This window comes from Equus przewalskii, chromosome X (genome assembly GCF_037783145.1).
Source record: "Equus przewalskii isolate Varuska chromosome X, EquPr2, whole genome shotgun sequence".
Lineage (NCBI taxonomy): Eukaryota > Metazoa > Chordata > Mammalia > Perissodactyla > Equidae > Equus > Equus przewalskii.
Genome location: NC_091863.1, coordinates 75,136,611 through 75,150,221, shown reverse-complemented (window position 1 = coordinate 75,150,221; position 13,611 = coordinate 75,136,611). Strand labels below are relative to the sequence as shown.

The window sequence follows — 13,611 nt, the reverse complement described above, 5'->3', positions numbered from 1 at the left end:
TTGCTACAATGAAAACTCATTTGTCCCAAAAGCAAAACAAATATTTACTTTGAAAATCACTTTCTGAATCTAAAGAGTAAAATTCTGAAATTTGTATATATTGTAACAAATGTTTTATTTAGAAAATGCTTTTACTCTGCTATACTATCCATATTTATGTGCTTGAATATTTAGTTTATCTTAAAATAAAATATTTTAATTGCTTTATAATATTTGTATTACCTAAACTAAATCTACCAGAATTTACTATTATAAGTTCTATAAAAAAAAAATAACAATAGGGCCACTGTCCTTTACAAATTTTCAATATGTTTAAAGATTAAGAGTTGTTGATTAATACCACAATGAGATAGAATTACACACTCACCAGATATGCAAAATAAGTCTGACAATACACGTGTTGATAAGAATGTGAGCAATGAAACTCGCATACACTGTGGATGGACAGGAACGCTCATTCACTGAAGTTGAAAGTGTAAATGAATACAACAAGTTAGGAAATGAGTTTGTGAGGCCAAAGCTATACATAGCCCACCACCCCACTATTCCTCTCCTATGTGTACACACTTGTATATGAGAGGACACATGACATTCATAGCAACATTGTTACATAATATCTCCCAACTGAAAACAGCCCAATTTTCAATCAGTAGTGAAATGGATAAAAGAAAAATGTGTATTTATACGATGGAACACTGTACAGTAATAAAATGACAAACTATGGTCACTTGTAGATGAATCTCACAAACATACAAGAAGCAAACCAAGAAAAACGAGGTGGAGAAGAAGGGAAAAAAAGGAATGCATTAAGTATGGTTCCATTTATCTAATGTTCAAAAATAAGCTATCCTGTTTAGGAGGGGCAGACAAAGACTTCTGGGGTGTTGTCTATGTTCTTGACCTGGGTGGTGGTTATGCAGACCTTTGCTTTAAAATTCTTCTTAAAACCAGGGATCAGCAATCTATGACATATGAGCCTAATCTACATCACTACCCGTTTTTACAAATAAAGTTACCGGAATACACACACAAGCACACAGAGTTGCTCATAAGAAATGAAGGAAAATAAAGATAAGAGCATATGCTTGTACAGGATATCATAGTTTAAAGAACCCAGTGAGGTCAGTATTTTTTAAATCCTTCCTCTTATTTTCTATAGATGAGTATATGAAAGTCACAGATTAAATAACTTGTCAAGATCACATAGATAGCCAGAAGCAGCACCACAACTTGAATGCACACTATCTGGATTCTATTTTGCTCTTGAATATATACAAGATACCCTTTGTACAAGTTTCCAAAAGAGAGCATTTTATTTAGGGCAAATTGTTTAGCACAGGATATATTGTAGTTCAGAGTAAACTAAAATTTATGGGACATCTACTAAATAAACAATGCACTGTCTATAAATTCTAAATGACTTCAGTATGTCATGAACTTCACTAGCTCATTTAATCAGAGACATTGGTGAAGTCTTAATTAAGAAAATGCAACTTGAAATGGGTCTGGAAGGGTTTCACAATTGGTGTGGGGAGTTTTACATTTCATTTAGATTCAGATGAAGAGACAAGCAGAATTGAACAAAGGAAAAGCAACACTGTGTCCCTGGATAGGAAGACTCAATTTAGTGAAGATGAAAATTCTCCCTAGATTCGTTTATACATTTAATATAATTGAAATAAAAATCCCAATGAGATTTCTTTTGGAATTTAACATGTGATTTTGAAATGCATTTTGAAAAACAAACAGTTCATATTAGCCAGGTAAATATTAGAAAGAATAGTACTAAGGGTGCAGTTACTTTACAAGAGATACAATAAATTAAAGTAGTATGGATATGGCAAGGAGCAGACAGATAGAGAAATTGAACGGAATAGAAAAGACCCACGTCTCTATTATAAATTCATATATAATAAAATTGACATTTCAGATCAGTAGGATGAGGATCAATTATTCAATAAATAGTTATGGGAAAAAAACTAGCTGGCCATTGAAAAAATACATACAGTGAACCTCTCTAATTTATAAATTCTAGATGAATTAAAAATGTATATGTTAGGGGTCAGCCTGGTGATGTAGTGGTTAAGTTAGCACATTCTGCTTCAGCAGCCTGGCGTTCGCAGATTTGGATATCAGGCATGGACCTAGCACCACTTGTTGGAGCATGCTGTGGTGGTATCCCACATAACATAGAGGAAGATTGGCACAGATGCTATCTCAGAGCCAATGTTCCTCAATCAAAAAAAAGAGGAAGAATGGCAACAGGTGTTTTAGCTCAGGGCCAATCTTCCTCACCAAAAAAGAAAAAAATATATATATATATATATATATATGTTAAAAATTAAACTGTCAAATAAATATAAGGAAATATAAGGAGATATATATCTATATCTATATCTATATCTGTCTATCTATCTATATACATACACATCTTGGAATGGGAAAGGCAATTCTAAGCATAGCATTAAAGGCAGAATCCATAAAGGAAATGCAATAGTTATGGTTATATTATTTTAAAATGTTTCTATGTGAAATAATTATAAACAAAAATAAAAGGAAATTACAAACCAGGAAAAGAAAATTGCAACATATATGACAAAGTTTAATAACCTAAATATATAAACAACTCCTAAAAGTCAGTAAAATGAAAATATAAAAAATAAATGAAAAGGTGATGCAAAAAAGAAGTGATACATGAAATAACAAGAGCCAATGTCTATTTAATCCTTATGATATGCCAAATATTGTGCTCAGAACTTTACAAGAATTTTCTTATTTGGTCCTTACAACAATCCTATGAAGAATATATTATAATTACCTACATTTGACATATGAGTAAACTGAGCCTCAGAAAGGTTAATTCACTTGCCTGGATCATAAAGCGTTGGTACTTTAGCCCAGTTCTCCCTTATTCCTGAGCTGTAGCTTTTAATCACTATAGTATATTGCATTTCCAATTGAAGAATAAAATTATGTTCAGCTGCACTAGAAATCAGATAAATGTAAACACCTAGTACCACCACTCACCTACCAAGTAGGCATTTTAAAGAAAAATTAAAATATACAAATATAGCCCTGGATGGGGGGAAATGGACACTCTTGTAAACTGTGTGTTGGAAGATAAACTGGTACAACTTTTCTCCAGGGTGGTTTGATAATAGATTGTAAGTAATAACAGTGTAGGAAACTGCAGCAGCTCAGGGTGACCCAGAATAAGCAAAGAAATGTGAAAATAAATTAAAAAAGAAACCCACGGCCCTTGTGCATGCTTGAGATATTGTTGTGTGAGAGGTTTAAAGGTAGAAGAATACATTTCCTTCTCCGTGGTCTCAAAATGGGAGGTGAGAAGCTGTGTAAATGCGGTAAATTGTCACCTTTCACCGTGGAGAGTCAAAATAGGGCGTCCAAAACTGATATACTGAGAAATAGATATTAAAATATATTATTTAAATTTACAATTGTTACAATTTGTAAAAGTAAAACACAGAAACTGTTTAAAAGTGTTTACCTCTGGGGAGTAGGCAAGTGTGAAGACTTTTACTTTTAGATTATTAATATGATTTGAGTTCTGCTTAATTTTTAATAATGTACAGGTACTATTTTAACTGTAAAAATCTACCTTAAAACAAAAAGAAAGGCAGCCACATTAATAGAAGATTAGATATATAAATTTAGTATACCTATACAATGGAATACTATGATGTCATTGGAAAGAATGAAATAAGAGCCTATGTAATTACATGAAAAAATAACAATAATGAAAAATAGCTAAATCATTTATCAAGCACTTACTTCTAAAACATTTATTGAGCACTTATTGAGTGACTTTTCAGTCACTGTTATAAGCTCTCCATGTGTATTCTAATTTAGTAATCTCTCAACTGCTCTATAAGAAATGTCAGACAGAGAGAGGCTAAGTAAATTGCTCAAGGTCACACAGGTAGCAAATGGCAGAGCCTGGATTAAAACAGTGCGTTTCCATAGCCTATACTTTAAGTACTACACTCTACTGTTTAAATGGGAAGTGAAGAAGTAATTGCAAAACGTGTTTTTAAAAGCCATGTATGTATGTGTGTGTGTGCAAGCACACAGGTGTGGTGTGTAGAGGCTTTGTGGCATGTGTAGAGTATGTATGGAGTGTGCATGGTTTGTGAAGTGATCTGTGTTTGTGTGTACGTATACGTGTGTGTGCGTGCATGCATGTGTACAGAAGGCATAAGCAAATAGAATTTGGAGGGGTATACACCAAAGTGTTGTAAATGACATGAGGGAAAATATTTCTCTATTACATTCTACATTTTTGTGGTATTCTATTTTTCCCTCTGACTTTATATAATTTTGTGATGAAAGAATTAATTGTATCTTTAAAGATGCCCCAACGCTTAAACCAAATAGTTTCATTTCTACGAAGTGATTTTAAGGGGAAAAATCAAATATATGGGGAAAGGTGCATATACAAAAATTAATCACACTCTCCATTTCTTAAGTGCAGGCTGTGCAGAGTGGCTTCCTTCCAAAGACTATAATATGGAAAGATGGGAAAGATGAGCAATTTTAGGGAGATATCATCATGGTGGTATGAGAGGATCCTTTTGTCTCTCCCCTTCAATCTACAGTGAATAAAACATCCATAACCCAACAAAGGCTACAGTGTACAACACACATTGGTACATACAAAGGTAGGTGAATTGAAGCACATAGAGGAGGTTAAATGGGGGAATAGCAGAGGCAGAGCCAAGAATCCTGGATCCCCAGCCACCATGACTGAGCCAGCTGCCCTCAACCCCAAAGAACTTGGTGGGCAGCAGTAGAGGCACATGTATGACTCCAGCCAGCCAGCTGAGGTGTCACTTACAGCAGCACCTGTGGTCACAAGAAGCAGAGCAGCAGCAGAGGCAGAGCCCTGTGATCCTGGGAACCCTGGCCTTGGCTCAGAGCTTGGTAGCAGCAGCGGAGGTACTCACAAACTCCAACATCCTGATCGCAGCAGCACCTATGATCACAAGGTAATGGGCAGCAGATGAGACAGTGCCCCACATACCAGGCTCCTTCCCCACAGTCCCACTTCCTCCAACCACAGTAGTGGAGATTCTGACCCAGGTGATCCTGGATGTGGCTGAGATATCAGTCATACCTGTGCCCACAGTGGCAAAGCCAGTGACCACAGCAACTCCAGCAATAGTAAGGCATCAGTGACCCCCAGAAGCTTAAGCAACAACAACAAGTGTACTGGCAACACCCCAAATAGAGGCAGTGGAGGGTGGAGTATGCAGATTCTCAAACATAGCCAGAGGCAGCTCAGGTAAGAGACAGCCAAAAACTAGTGCTATAACACCACCTACTGAAAAACAAAAGAAGGGCCTCTAATCTAACAACCAGTTAAAAAGTTTGAATCAAAACGAAGCTATACCTAAATAAAAAATATTTGCTACAACAAATGCACCAGCAAAAAATTAACTCAGGAATCACCACAAAAAAGCATAGTACCATGGCACTACAAAAAGAAAACAATTTTATCCAGAAACCAATGATAAAATCATGGAAGATTGTGATCTATCTGATAAAGAATCCAAAATAGCTGTTATGAAAAAACTTAATGAGCTATAAGAGAACACAGAAAGCTGGTTCAATGAGCTCAGGAATAAAATCAATGAACAGAAGGAATACTTCATCAAAGAGATTAAAACTCTAAAAAAGAATGAAACAGAAATTCTGTAGCTGAAGAACTCAAAAAACGAGATGAAGAATGCATTAGAAAGCATTGGAAATAGAGCGGAACACATGGAAGAGAGAATTAGCTGGCTCAAAGATAGAAAACTAGAAATAATGTAGACAAAAGAGGAGAGAAAACTAAGACTTAACAAAAAAGTAGAAATTCTACAAGAATTATCCAACTTCATTTGAAAGGACAGCATAAGGGTGATGGATATCCCAGAAGGAGAAAAGAGAGAGAAGGGAGCAGAGAGCATACTTAAAGAAACAATAGATGAGAACTTCCCAAATCTGGAGAAGGAACTGGATATACAAATCCATGAAGATAATAGAAAACCCAATTATCTCACTGTAAAAAGACCTTCTCCAAAACTTGTGATAATAAAACTGAAAAATAAGTGAAAAAGAAAGAATATTTAAAGAAGCCAGGCAGAAAAAAACAGCCTACAAAAAAATCTCCATTAGACTATGAGCAGCTTCTCAGTTGAAATTCTGTAGGCCAGCACAGACTGGAAAGATATATTCAAAATATTGAAAGATAAAAACTGTCAAGCAAGAATATTCTATCCAGAAAGGTTATCTTTCAGATATGATGGAGAAATAAAAGCTTTCCCAGAGAAAAAAAAGCTGAGGGAGTTCATTGCCACTAGGCCTGCCTTACAAGAAATGTTGAAAGGAGCCCTCCTACCTGAAACAAAAAGGCAAAGGTATGCAAAGCTTTGAACAATGTGATAAATAGACAGAATCAGAAAATGACAACTCTATATCAGAAATGGGATAGTATATACTTAATTTTAACATAAAAGTTAAAGGGAAAGGAATCATTAATAATAACTATAACCACATCAATTTGGTTATATATTCACAATGTAAATAGGGATAATTTGTGATAACAAGAACATAGAAGGGGAAGAAGAAAAGGATGGAACCTGAATGGGCAAATGAAGATAAAATGCTATCAGCAGAAAAAGAACTATCATATCTATGAGAAACTTTTATACAAACCACATGGTAGCCACAAAAAAAAAAAATTCAGAGCAGAATCACAAAACATAAAAACAGAGGAAACTGGAAAAAACATCACAGAAATCCACCAAACTGAAATCGCAGATGAAAACACAAAAAAAAGAAACATGGAAATATAGAGCAACCAGAAAACAAAAGATAAAATGGCAGTATTAAGACCTCAAGTATCAATAATCACCCTAAATAGAAATGGATTGAATTCACCAATCAAAAGACATAAAGTGGCTGGATGGATTAAAAAATAAGACCCAATAGTGTGCTGTCTCCAGGAGACCCATCTCAGCTCTAAAGACAAACATAGGCTCAAAGTGAAGGGACTGAGGATAATACTCCTAGCAAATGGCAACCAAAAGAAAGGAGGTGTAGTCATACTTATTTCAGACAAAACGGACTTCAAACCAAAAAAGGGAATAAGAGACTAAGATGGACATTATATAATGACAAAGAGGACAATCCATCCAGAAGACATAACATTTATTAACATATATGTACCTAATATAGGAGCACCAAAATATATAAAGCAATTATTAACAGACCTAAAGGGAGAAATTGACAGCAACACAATAGTAGTAAGGGACTTCAATACCCACTTACATCAATGGATAGAGCATCCAGACAGAAAGTCAACAAGGAAACATCAGCCTTAAATGAAACATTACAGAAGATGTACTTAATACATAGAGATGGAACATTCCATCCAAAAGCAGCAGAATACACATTCTTCAGAAGTATACATGGAACATTCTCAAAGATAGACTATATGCTGGGAAACAAAACAAGTGTCAGTAAATTTAAGAAGATTGAAATCATATCAAGCATCTTTTCCAAACACAATGATATGAAACTAGAAATGAACTACAAAAAAAAGCTGGAAAAGTCAGAAATATGTGGAGAATAAACAACATGATACTAAACAACTATTGGATCAATGAAGAAATCAAAGGAGAAATCAAAAAATACCTGGAAACAAATGGAAATGAAAACACAACATATTAAAATCTATGGGATAAAGCAAAAGTAGTACTAATTTTATAGGGGGATTTTATAGCAATACAGGCTTACCTCAAAAAACAATAAAAATCTCAAATAAACAATCTAACATTACATGTAAAGGAACTAGAAAAAGAACAAACAAAGGCAAAAATCAGTAGAAGGAAGGTAATAATAAAAATCAGAGTGGAAACATATGAAATAGGGACTAAAAAGACAATAGAAAAGATCAATGAAACTAAGAGCTAGTTCTCTAAAAAGATTTAAAAAATTGACAAATCTTTATTTGGACTTACAAAGAAAAAAAGAGAGAAGGCTCAAATTAAAAAATCAGAAACAGAAGAGTAGAAATTACGATGGATACCACAGAAATAAAAAAGGTTATAAGAGAATACTATGAAAAGGTATATTCCAACAAATTGGATAACCTAGAAGAAATGGATAAGTTCCTAGAATCATAAAACCCTCCAAAACTGAATCAAGAAGAAATAGAGAATCTACTTAGATGGGTCACTTGTAAGGAGATTGAAACAGTAATCAAAAATCTTCCAAAAAACAAAAGTCCAGGACCAGATGGCTTCTCTGGTGAATTCTACCGAACATTCAAAGGAGATTTAAGACCTATCCTGAAACTAATCCACAAATTGAAGAAAAGGGGATACTTCCTAACTCATTTTACAAGGCCAGCCTTACCCTTATACCAAAATCAGACAAAGATGACACAAAAAAAGAAAATTACAGGCCAATATCGCTGATGAACATAGATGTAAAAATCCTCAAGAAAATGTTAGCAAATCAAATAAAATAATACATTAAAAGGATTATACACCATGATCACCTGGGATTTATTTCAGGGATGTAAGGATAGTTCAACATCTACAAATCAATCAACGATACACCACATTAACAAAATGAAGAATAAAAATCACACGATCATCTCAATAGATACAGAGAAAGCATTTGATAAGATTCAGCACCCATTTATGTTAAAAACTCTCAATAAAATGGGTATAAAAGGAAAATTCATCAACATAATAAAGGGCATAATATGACAAACTCACAACTAACATCATACTCAATGGTGAAAAATTGAAAGCTATGCCCGTAAGATGAGGAATAAGACAATGATGTCCACTCTCGCCAAGCTTATTCAACATAGTATTGGAAGCCCTAGCCAGAGTAATTAGGCAAGAAAAAGAAATAAAAGGGATCCAGATTGGATAGGAAGAAGTAAAACTCTCACTATTTGCAGATGACATGATTTTATATACAGAAACCCTAAAGAATCCACCTAAAAAAGTATTAGAAATAATAAATCAATACAGTAAAGTTGCAGGGTACAAAATTGACATACAGAGATCAGTTGCATTTTATACACTAACAACGAGGCAGCAGAAAGAGAAATCAAGAACACAATCCCATTTACAATTGCAACAAAAAGGATAATATACTTAGGAATAAACTTAACCAAGGAGGCGAAAGACGTGTACCCTGAAAACTATAAGACATTGCTGTAAGAAATGGAGGAAGACACCAAGAAATGGAAAGATGTTCTGTGCTCATGGGTTGGAAGAATAAAAATAATTAAAATGTCCATATTGCTTAAAGCAATCTAAATATTCAATGCAATCCCCATCAAAATCTCAATGACATTTTTCACAGAAATAGAACAAAGAATCCTAAAATTTATATGGAACAACAAAAGACCCCGAATAGCTAAATGAATTCTGAGAAAAAATAACAAAGCTAGATGTATCACACTCACTGAATTTAAATTATACTACAAAGCTATAGTAATCAAAACAGCATGGTACTGGCACAAAAACAAACACACAAATAAATGAAATGGAATTGAAAGCCCAGAAATAAAACCACACATCTATGGACAGCTAATCCTCGACAAAGGAGCCAAGAACATACAATGGAGAAAGGAAAGTCTCTTCAACAAATGGTGCTGGGAAAACTATACAGCCACATGCAAAAGAGTGAAAGTAGACCATTATCGTACACCACACACAAAAATTAACTCAAAATGGATTAAAGACTTGAATGTAAAGCCTGAAACCATTAAACTCCCAGAAGAAAACACAGGCAGTATACTCTTTAAGACCTGTCTTATCAGTATCTTTTTGAATATGTCTCTTCAGGCAACAGAAACAAAAGAAAAAATAAACAAAGGGGATTACATCAAACTAAAAAGCTTCTGCACAGCAAACGAAACCATCAACAAAATGGAAAAACAACCTACCAATTGGGAAAAGATATTTGCAAATCATATATCCAATAAGGGTTATATCCAAAATATATGAAGAACTCATACAACTTAACAACAACAAAAACAGCCCAATGAAAAAACGGGCAGAGGGTCTGAACAGACATTTTTCTAAAGTAGATTACAGATGGCCAAGAGGCACATGAAAAGATGTTCAACATCACTAATTATTAGGGAAATACAAATCAAAACCCCAATGAGATATCACCTCATACCCACCAGAATGGCTATTTTTAAAAAGATAAATAACTAGTGTTGGAGAGGATGTGGAGAAAACAGAACGCTTGTACATTGCTGGTGGGAATATAAATGGCATAGCCACTATGTTAGACAGTATGGAGATTTCTCAAAAAATTAAGAATAGAACTACCATATGATCCAGTTATTCCACTTCTGGATGTTTATTCAAAGAACAAGAAAACACTAATTTGAAAAGATATATGCACCCCTATCTTCACTGCAGCATTATCACAATCGCCAAGACTAGGAAACAACCTAAGTGCCCATTGACCTTAAGGGTATTATGCTAAGTGGAATAAGTCTGACAGAGAAAGACAAATACCATATGATCTCATTCATATGTGGAAGATAAACAATGAGACAAACAAATACATAGATACAGAGAACAGATTGGCAGTTACCAGAGGGGAAGGGAGGTAGGGGGAGGGAGGAAAGGGTAAAGCGGCACATTGGTATGGTGATGGAGGACAAGTAGATGTTTGGTGGTGAACGTGATGCAGTCTATGCAGAAGTCGAAATATAATGATGTATATCTGAAATTTATACAATGTTATAAATCAATGCTACTTCACAATAGAGTACTTTTACAGTGGAGAAGCCTGACAAATATTACTTCAGCCATGTGATCAAGGTCAACATTAATAATCACAAATCATATTGATAGTATGTACCCTTGATATTACGTGATGATAGTGGCAACTTACCTCTGTAATCTTTCTCCCAAGAGAGCACAACTCCAGTCTGACTATGAGAAAGACATCAGACATCCTAATAGAGGGACATTCTTCAAAATATCTGACCAGTAGTCCACAAACTTTCAAAATGTATCATCAAAAACAAGGAAAGTCTGAGAATCTATCACAGCTTATAGCAGCCTAAGGATAACTTGATGACTAAATGTAATGTGGTATTCTGGATGGGATCCTGAAATAGAAAAAGAACATTAGGGAAAAAAACAGGAAATCTGAATAAAATACAGACTTTACTTAATAAAAATGTATCATGATTGGTTCATTAACTGTGACAAATGTACCATTCTAATGTAAGATGATAATGATAGGTGAAACTGTGGGGTATATAGTAATTCTTTGTATCATCTTCACATTTTTTAATAAATATAAAACTGTTTTAAAAGTAAAGTTTATTTAAAAGTTAATCACACCATTATTTATAATGGCAAAAATAGATAAGTAAAAGGAGTAACCCAAATGTATAAAAATCAAGACATGGTAAAATAAATGCTAGAATATCCATATGATGGAATACAATGTAACCATTAAAAAGCATGCCAGAGTAGAAGCTTTATTAATTTAGGAAAACAACATATTGCTACATGCAAATTTTGGGTTACAAAAGAGTGTTTATAGTCTGATGCTTTTTTAAGCGAAAAAGGTATGTCTATATAAGCAAAGGAAAACATGATTAAAGACAACGTAATAATTGTATACAGTTATTATTTTAGGACATTGAGATGATGGGCATTATTTTCCTTGTGTGCTTTTCTGTGTTTTCCAAATTATCTTCACTGAACATATATTACATTTGGAACATTTTTTAAATGTTTCAAAAATATATCAAAATCAGTTTGGAAAAAAAATAAGTTTCAACCTCTTATTCAGACCATACATAAAAAATAAACTCAAAATGGATCACAGACCATAAAAGCAAGCTGTAAATCTTCTAGAAGAAAATATAGAAAAAAACTTCAACACTTTGGATTAGGAAAAGGACAAAGAAAGTACTAACCACAAAACAAAATAATAATAATAAGCTGGACTTAAGCGAAATTTTAAAACATCTGTTATTTGAAAGATATTGTTAGGAAAATGAAAGAGACAAGCTAGAGATTGGGGGGGATATGTGCACTACATATCTGACAAAGGACTATATCCAAATATATAAATAACTTATAAAACTCAATAAGAAGAGGACAAACAACCCAATTAAAAAGAGACACCTCATCTAAGCAAATACATGAATGACCAATTAGTACATGAAAATATGTTGAGAATCTATTAATCCATGGAATATCAACTTAAAACCACAATGAGGTACCACTAAACACCCCCGGAATGGATAAAATGAAAAAAAATAAACTGGCAATACCAAGTGTTTGCAAGGATATAGAGCAACTGGAACTCTCATTCAAAGCTCAGGAGAGTATGCAATGGTACAATCACTTTGGAAAATAGCTTTGGCATTTGTTATAAGTTAAACATGCACTTATCCTATGACCTGACAATTCTACTTTTAGATATCTACCCCCTAAAATGCAAACATATGTCCACAGAAAGACTTTTAAAAGAAATGTTTACAGCAACTTTAATCATAGTAGTCAAAATCTGAAACAACCAAATGTTCATCAACAGGAAAATAGAAAAATTGTGGCTTAGCCATATAATGATATACTATTCAGCAATAAAAAGGAATGAGCTACCAATACAAACAACAGCATGGATAATGCTCAAAAACAGTATGCTGAGTGAAAGAAGACAGAGACCAGAGTATACACTATACGAGTCCCACTTATATTGCGGTCTAGAAGAGGTAAAACTAATCTAGATAAACTGTTGCCTGGGGCAGGGGTGGGGGATTGATTGCAAGGAATCTTGAGGGAAGTTTTAGAAGCGATGCGAATATTCTATATTATGACTGGGATGGTAGTTACATGGGTGAATACATTTGTCAGAGCACATTAAACAGTATCTTTAAAATGGGTGCCTTTTATTGTATGTAAATTCTATCTCCATAAAGTTGATATTTAAAGTAATAGATGTGAATATACTACATCTTTTCTTGGAATTATGAAATCTAATTATTAAATTCAGGGAGACAGTGTTATTATTCAATCCACCGTTTCTAGTGGATAGAAATAGCTTCCCAGGAACACCTAATTATTGTGTGGTGACAGTCATTAAAATTAGAAACAAGGGAAAAACCATTTTAAAGACAAAGATGGTAGATTTAATTACTGTACAGTCCTTTGGTACTGTAGCAAATGGGTCAAAAATCCATGGCTACAATAGCTATCTCTGGAAAAGAACAAATGAAGGAAGGAGCAATCTATTAGCCAGAAGGTCTCTACACTGCCCTTTACCAACAGAGATCCTGCACTGACCTGGCTACACGCCCATTTAATAATCCTACAACTCAATAGGGAAGCTACAGCACAGGCAGCATGCGTACGAAGGGACTGCTGAGTCATTCTCTGGGCAGAAAGCACAAGACGATTGATTTTTACATTCAGATTTTCACTCTGGTTAGGCTCAAGATCCTACAAACCTTATTTTGGTCAAATCTCATTATACAAGATATTCTTGCATGATTTTCGCATTAAAACAATGAAAAACAATTCTCAGCATTGGAATTTG

General features: G+C 34.1%; 1 long non-coding RNA gene across 1 annotated transcript in view; it reads right to left on the bottom strand.

Annotated features, from left to right (window-relative positions):
* The window catches only part of LOC139081173 (uncharacterized), a 36,208-nt gene that overhangs the window by 21,353 nt on the left and 1,244 nt on the right, over positions 1 to 13,611 (bottom strand). The window contains exons 2-3 of the long non-coding RNA XR_011536265.1: positions 10,945 to 11,164; positions 4,856 to 4,993 (exon numbers count right to left, since the gene is read on the bottom strand). This is a non-coding gene — a long non-coding RNA (uncharacterized lncRNA). The remainder of the gene's footprint in view (positions 1 to 4,855; positions 4,994 to 10,944; positions 11,165 to 13,611) is intronic.